This window comes from Lactuca virosa, chromosome 7, assembly GCF_052849685.1.
Source record: "Lactuca virosa cultivar CGN04683 chromosome 7, Lactuca_virosa_CGN04683_v6, whole genome shotgun sequence".
NCBI classification, from domain to species: Eukaryota; Viridiplantae; Streptophyta; class Magnoliopsida; order Asterales; family Asteraceae; genus Lactuca; species Lactuca virosa.
Genome location: NC_136432.1, coordinates 186,722,560 through 186,730,283, shown reverse-complemented (window position 1 = coordinate 186,730,283; position 7,724 = coordinate 186,722,560).

Sequence of the window (7,724 nt, the reverse complement as noted above, 5' to 3'; positions counted from 1 at the left end):
CGAACTCGGCCTCTCTGCGGCTACTCGTGTATCCATCACATAAGCTACAAACCCGTTGCAGCCCTGCTGTAAACTCTGTCTCGCTCTGGCAGCCGAACAAAATGCTGCCCCACATCGGGTACCCTCACCATATACAGTCAGCACACCCCCACTAGGGTCTCGTATCGTCACCATCTGCCGCTCACAGTCTATAACCGCCCCAAATCGGCTCAACCAATCCATGCCCACTATAACGCAAACGTCCCCCATCGCAATCGGGACCAGATCTATCGGGAACTCAACACCAAAGATCTCGAGTACACATCCTCGAATCACGCCAGTAGCATACACCGCTCGCTCGTCAGCTATGGAAACTCGTAGAGGTCGACTCAACGCCTTTCGTCGAATACTGATGTGCTGACTAAACGCTAACGACACAAATGATCGACTCGCACCCGAGTCAAATAACACCAAAGCAGGTACAGAATCCACAAGAAAAGTACCTACGCATATCATAATATAAGCACAATATCTCAACTCAGCATAAATAAATGAAAGAATACATACCAGCCACGACATCGGGCGCTGCGCGGACCTCCTCCGTTGTCAACTGGAAGGCTCTCCCGCGAGCCTTCGGTGCCTCGGCCTTCACTGGCCGACCCTCAGTAGCTCGTGCAGTAGCAGGGGTAGATCCCTGCACTGATCCCTGTAACAGCTGTGGGCACTCGGCCCTCCGGTGACCCATCTGGTTGCAGTGAAAGCAAACCATAAATCCCTTGGGGCAGTCCTTGGCTATATGCCCCTCCTTGCCACATTTGTAGCAAGCACCCGCTCGACACACTCCATCATGTCCCTTGCCGCACTTCCCACAAGTGCGGCCCTTCTGGCCTCCAGATCTCGTATCAGCGGCCTTAGCCCGCTTGGCTGCCAGCTGTACCTGTACCGGTCGCCTGTCACTCCTCTGAGACTCGGCCTCCTCCCTGGCCTGAGTCTCTAGCTCAATCTCCCTCTTCCGGGCATTTGCCTGAAGCTCGGCAAACGTCCGGTACGTCGAGTTCGCCACGAACTCGCGAATATCTCTCCTCAGTATGCTCAGATACCGGCTCATGCGTGCCTGCTCGGTAGACACATGCTCAGGGCAAAACATCGCCCTCTCATGAAACTTCCTGGTGATCACAGTAACAGAATCAGTACCCTGCTTGAGGGACAAGAACTCCTGGGCCAGCCGTTCCCTTTCCACCGGGGGAACGTACTCATCACGAAACATGGTGGTGAACCTCTCCCAGGTCACCGCAGTAAGCTCAGCAGGGGTGAAATCCGCCGACACAAACTTCCACCAGTCCTTCGCCCCCAAGCGAAGCTGGTTCAGCGCGAACCGTACTCTCAGATGCTCCGGACACGAGCAGGTGTAGAAGCATCCCTCAATGTCAGAAATCCATCTCATCGCCGTAATCGGATCCTGCGTCCCATCAAACTCTGGTGGCTTCGTGTTGCTGAACTCCCGGAACAGCAACGAGTCACCCCCCTGAGGTCTAGCAGCAGCAACAGTTGCAGTAGCTGCAACGACTGCAGCCTCAGTAACCGCTGCATATCTCTCGTCAAACGTCTCAATCAGGGTGGTCTGGATAGACCTAAACATCTCTGGTATCTCTGCGCGGATAGCCGCAACCACCTCATCGTGGATCATCTGACGAAGCTCCTCGTCACTCACACCGCTGGTCTCTGCTTTGTGGCGTGTCCCAACCATGATGTATCTGAAATACAACATAAAAAATATCAGAGACTCGCTCGAGTATGCACGCACTCGATAACCCATCCCTACTTGTTCCTTAGTACCCTAAGGATTCTTACTTGGACTGCGCACTGATCCGGTGTTTTTAGTAGTACGGGCCCTATACTACCGTCCACTCCGCATCAGTATTCACCCCAAGTCCTTCTCCTAGGATCCCAGATCACAAGTACTCTACTTCTCGCCAAGCACAGGCTACCCTTCGATAGGCCCCTCATAAGCTCCTCACTGCTACCTACTCACTCTCAAGCATCTCATAGCAGCAGTAATCTCCTAGGCTAAGGCATCACAAATCAGGCCACCCTAGTCCTAACATGAATACCTAGCCTACTCTAGCATACATAACATATCATATCATATCTCATAACACATAATGTAAGGGTATTTTAGGAAATCACCGTTCGGGCGCTGACTGATCGTACACACTGCTTCTTACCGCTTTTCTCAAATTCTTTTACTTTTTAGAAAAATTGCTTCTTTTATGAAAAACTTTCTCCAATCCTCAGTTTGAGTTCAGATACGCCCGGAGGTGCATCCGAATCCCTCAAACCAAGGCTCTGATACCAACTTGTAACAACGTAAATTTTCAAAACAATTTTTTATTTTTAAAACATAATATCATTCATAAGATGTCATAAGAATCCATTGTATCACATGTCATCATAATAAAACAAATCCCAAGATCTCTAATACATAAATCCCATCAGTGAGTACAGATCATGCCGGCGCCTTCCCGCGATCCTCACTGGTACCTGAAACACATCACACAAACACTGTAATCATAAATGCTTAGTGAGTTCCCCAAAATACCACATACGGAAGGTCACACATATTACCACTCTAGGTAAAGTATAGTGAGAAGACTCACCTCGTACGATGTCGGATAACCTCTCGTGCTCGATAACCCGACCTAGCCTCCTCCTATCAACATAATAACATCTCTAATCAATACTTTCTCTTGTCCTCATTTCTAAGGAGTGGGTAGAAGACCATTCTACCCCTCCCAGATCTCTCTATAGAACGAGCTTGACCAAAACCCTAAGGTCAACTGAAGTCAACTCAAGTCAACGGTCAAACTTTGACCAGACTCGTCGAGTGCACTCGTGTGACTCGGCGAGTCCAGGCGTCTTCCGAATCCTCATAGATCTTAACTCGACTCGTCGAGTTAACCTTTCACTCGACGGGTTACCACTGGTCATGAATCGCGGGGCAACCCGACTCGACTCGTCGAGTCCCCTTATGGACTCGGCGAGTTCCTTCCATGGCAACACTCAAATGACCTTCTGAGGTCAGATCTGTTTCTCTAACCTATAGATCTGACCTTACCATACTCAATAATCACGTAAAGGTCCGACCTTTACACTCATGCAACGTTCAATATGCTTCTTTTGGTGAAATAGCCTCTAAAATGGCAACTTAGGCTCATATCTCTAATGGAATAGCATAAAGCAGGGAGGTTGGGGCTCTCTGGACCTCTCAAGGTCCAGATCCAGAGTTTAACACTCAAAGGGACATCATAAGCATCATATCCAAGCCAATAAAGAATAGAGAAAACCCTAGATTCAAGGGTTCTACACCAAAACAGAAGAAGGGTTCGATTTAATACCTCAGAGATGGAGTTTCCTTGCTTGAAACCACAGAATAGCAACCCCCTTGACCTTCTTTTAGTGGAATCCCCTTCTTCTTTGCAAAAACCACACCAACAAGGATTAAAATAGCCCTTCTCCTCCCACCACAGGCTCAAGCTCACTAGGGTTTCTCTCTCTGGACTGGTAGCCGCAAATGAGGGCCATAAGGTCTCTTAAATAGGGCACATGCCTGAGGATTTAGGGTTTCCACCCACAGCGCGGACTCGTCAAGTCCACCCATCGACTCGTCGAGTCTGTTCATTAATCCAGTCAGCAAATCGCGATCCTACTTGACGAGTCTAGGCGTCAACTCGTCGAGTCCCTTCTCATAACTCAAAATAAACTATTTAAATATGGTACCTGGAAATCCGGATGTTACATATGCACTCTGATTTGCATGTTGAATCAGCCACAGTCTCTTGCTTGGAACTTTTCCAAGTCACCGCTCCTCCATTCAAGGTAAAGACCCAGCCTGACTGAGAGTGGAAATTGTCTCGGTCGGTCTAAAAACTGGCATCACTATACCCTCGTACCCTTAAGTCATCACTCCCACCGAGGATAAGAAATCATTCCTTGGTCCTCCGAAGGTATTTAAGAATATTCTTGACTGCGGTCCAATGCGCTCTACCAGGGTTCCCTTGATATTTGCTGACCATGCTCAAAGCGAAGGCCACATCAGGGCGAGTACAAGTCATAACATACATGATCCAGCCAACTGCAGAAGCGTAAGGTACTCGACTCATCTCTGCTATCTCGGCTTCAGTACTCGGGCTTTGAGTCTTACTCAACTTGGTATTGCTTTGGATCGACAACTCCCTTTTCTTGGAATTCTCCATACTAAAACATTTTAGTACCTTATCCAAGTAAGTATTTTGACTAAGTCCTATTAGCCTTTTACTCCTGTTTCTCACTATCCTTATTCCCAGAATATAGGCAGCCTCTCCGAGGTCCTTCACAGCGAAGCACTTCCCAAGTCAGGACTTAACCTCCTGCAGGGTCGGGATGTCGTTTCCTGTGAGCAGTATGTCATCGACATACAATACGAGGAAGCTAACTATACTCCCACTAGCTTTGACATATACACAAGACTCATCCTCGCTTCGCAGGAAGCCAAACTCTTTGACTTTCTTATCGAAACAAAGATTCCATCTGCGATATGTTTGTTTCAATCCATAAATGGATTTCTAAAGCTTACACACTCTATTAGGATGCTCTGCATCGACAAAACCCTCTGGCTGACTCATGTAAACATCCTCAGCCAACTTCCCATTAAGGAAAGCAGATTTGACATCCATTTGCCATATTTCATAGTCGTTAAATGCAACAATGGCCAACATTACCCTAATAGACTTTATCTTCGCAACTGGTGAGAAGGTCTCATCATAGTTAATTCCAGGAGTTTGAGTAAATCCCTTCGCAACTAATCGCGCCTTATAAGTGTGTACCTTCCCATCCATGTCGGTCTTCTTCTTGAAGATCCATTTGCACCCGACCATCTTACGACCTGGCACATTGTTAACCAAATTCCAAACTTGGTTGTCATACATGGACTGAATCTCACTGTCCATAGCCTCTTTCCATTTTGTAGACTCCGGGCCTGCCATGGCCTCCTTGTAGCTGTTAGGTTCATCCAAATTTACTACTGTACTATCACTAATAAACGTATCACCTTCAGTAGTAATATGAAAACCATAAAACTCCGGTGGAACACTAACTCTACTGGAACGTCTAAGAGGTAGGGACTCGTCAACAGGTTCAACAGGAGTTTCCTCCTTAGGTTGAACGCCACTGTTAGAGGTTCCTTCATCGTTCGATTCTTGAATCTCTTCAAGATCGATTTGCCTCCCACTGTCTCCTTGGCTTATGGGTTCTCGCTCTCGGAAAACCCCTCTCCTCGCAACGAAGACAACATTGTGTAACACCAGTCAAAATAGGTCAACAACAATCACATGTGATTATGCCAATCATGTAATGTGATTTTGTTAAACTAGTGATGTGATAAACTTACTATCTAATTCATGTTAAAATATGAAAATTCATACATAATTTATGATACAACTCAAAGTATACGTCCATACGATTCCAAAAATATAGAGAACGACTAAATCTGACTTCGCGTGAAGAAGTTATGATAAACCGAACACTATAAAATATTTATAACAAGAGGAATTTAAAATAGGCTTAGAATTATGTGACATCCCCATTTTCACGGCCAGAAAAGACCGATTTTGTTTATGCTTGTTTGAAAATCAGAGTAACATTTTAAATAAAAGTGTTGCGGAATTTGTTCCCAAAATAAAATATGATAGAGATTTATCAAAAGCATTTCCAAGGAAATGTATTTCATTAAAAGACTCGGGATGTCATGTTCGATACAAATCAAAAGCATAAACAGTACAATATAAGCCTTACTACATTATTTCGTATTTACAGGCCTATATCCGTAATCCCTCATCCAAAACATCACATCTATGCTCGAGCGCCACTACCTGTAATACATGAAACTGAGTGGGTCAGGCTTGGGAGCCTGGTGAGCACATAGGGTTTTCAACCCACAATAAATAAGTTTATTAATTTCATCAATCAACAATAACCCGATTACCCGTTCCCGTTATCCTCACATTACGTCCCTAAAACACCTATCATAAGGGACCTAGACTAAGGATCAATATCGGGATGGACACTACTGCCAAGGGGTTTCCTCAGCAATAAATGTCCTAAAGGCAACCATGAGGGGGATGGAGTACACCGGTGAACACATCGTTCACAAACACCTACAGGTTGCGAGCCTGCTAGCGTTCCACTGGACTGTCTAGAAGAGTCTGTGGTCGTCATCCATACTCCGCTAGATGACAGAATCAACAACAACAACATCGAGGCCTCTCATCATTTTTTTCACACATCGTCTTATTACATCTACCCATGTTTTACCCCAACATTTTTGTAGATATAAAATACATATATAATTTAAATTATTTAAAACATGTATAAAAATCTTTCATCAGCATAGGCAGCAAGTATTCAGATAATATGCCCACATAGCACGTAATTAATATAAAATACTTCATATCTATGTGTAAGATGAAAGTAACTATGCACTCACCTGATTAGGTGGTGACTCGGTATTTGAACAGCACTTCGTTATCTCAAAACAATTTTTCCTTGACCAAAACCTAGTATTAATACCACTAGAGTTTAGTTTTAACGTTAACCGTGACTAATTAATAGTCTAGCTATTATTATTATTATATAAGCGTTAAATAACACTCAATATATAAATAATAATAGCCCAAATAATTATTTTAAGGACCTAATAACATTACTATAATTATTTAAAAGTTATATTAAAAATTTCGTAGGCGTACCTTACTTACAGCGGGTTTTTCTCAAAACCGGGCTTCGCTGGAGCAGCGTTTCCGAGCCGAAAGGTTCTTTTCTCGGGACTCCGGGAGCCTCGGAACTTCCTTCGGGTGCTAGGGGGTTTACCTAGACTTTTAGGGGCTCGAGGGAGCTTAGAGAGAGAGTTTAGAGAGAGAAAGTGGAAGAGGAAAGGTGTAAGAAATGAGAGAACCCGGCACTTCTATTTATAGTGAGTTGGGGCATGTGGTGGCCTTCTGGTGGTGCCACTTGTCCAAATTCTGGTGGTGTCACATGTCCAATTTCTGGTGGTGCCACATGTCCAATTTCTGGTGGTGCCACATGTCCAATTTCTGGTGGTGCCACGTCACCCAATATCGCGTATCGGCCTCCCGACTTAGAAAAATCATAACTCTCGCATACGAGCTCCGTTTTTGACGTTATTTATATCCACGCGAAGGCGGGAACGTAATCTACAACTTTCGTTTAGACTCCGTTGGCTAATTTTGAATTTATTTTAAAAGTTATATTTTTAACAGGCCGGGACAGGATTGGTCCGTTAAAAATTCATAACTTCTTCATCCGACGTCCGTTTTCGTCTGTCTTTTTATTGTTACGCCACAATTAAAGAGCTCTTCGATTCTCGTTTAGGTCGTGTCGGCTAAAAACTCGCTTTATCATAAATTCGCTATTCACGCTTCCCGGTATCGTGCCGGTTCCGTCGTGAAACTTCGTCGGGTCATAACTTCTTCGTTATAACTCGGATTTCGGCGTTCTTTATATCTCCGGAATCCTTGTTTTGACCACTACAACTTTATGTAAAGATATCGGGCTTATCTCATATTTTAATTTTGACGCTTATTTTTATTCTTTATTAATTATACATTTATAATTAAATAATAAGCACATAAATTCACAAAATACTCAAATATTTCATTTTTATTACATCAAAAGAGTTACAATAGTTGACC